Genomic DNA, 809 nt, shown 5'->3' with positions numbered 1-809 from the left:
TGGCTAGTGATGAAAAACTCACTCCACTAGCAAAATACTATATCCTTTTTCTAGCAACACACTGTCACTGATCTCATAAAGAGATAAGTTATATTAAATCTGAGTGAGAGATAAACAGTAACAGTAAAAAATAGTAAAATATATTTGCCAACTAAATGTGGTGATCCTATAGAGGACAGTGCTACTGTGGTTTTTAGCCCCAGGAAGACATCTCCTCCAGCTGGCCAACGACACACAGTCTGTGTCACTTCATGGTTAACACACACCGAAGACGGATAACCACTCCGAAACTTAGGTCTGTGTAAGGTTAGAGATGGGATCGATGACCTCCCTCGCAAATACTAATCGAACATATTGTGTGTGTCGTTGAGCAGCTGGAGGGGATGCCTTCCCTGGGCTAAAAACAACAGTAGCACTGTTATCTATAGAACTGCCACATTTAGTTGGCAAATATATTTATGAATCTGTACTGCTACTGTTTATCTCTTGCTCTGAGACTTAATATAACTTATCTCTCTCTTTTATTTATATATATATACATACTAGCAGTATCGCCCGGGGTTGCTCGGGTTTATAAGGGAAATAATTATATAAGCATTTTTAGAGATGTAAAGTATAATAGCCATCTCAATATGGCTAACCACAAAGGGGGGTGTTACTGTAGCTTTTTACGTTCTGAGATTTAATAATAAATTTTTAGAGAGTTACTTCCCTTATATATGCCAAAAATGCATTAAAAATGAGAAAAATTGATGGTAAATTGTTTTTTAAATCGTAGACTCATCGCGTGCTAATACCCAGAAGGGCTT

This window comes from Octopus sinensis, linkage group LG2, assembly GCF_006345805.1.
Source record: "Octopus sinensis linkage group LG2, ASM634580v1, whole genome shotgun sequence".
Classification (NCBI taxonomy): domain Eukaryota; kingdom Metazoa; phylum Mollusca; class Cephalopoda; order Octopoda; family Octopodidae; genus Octopus; species Octopus sinensis.
The sequence above is the reverse complement of the archived record's forward strand: the minus strand, read 5'-3'. Positions refer to the sequence as shown.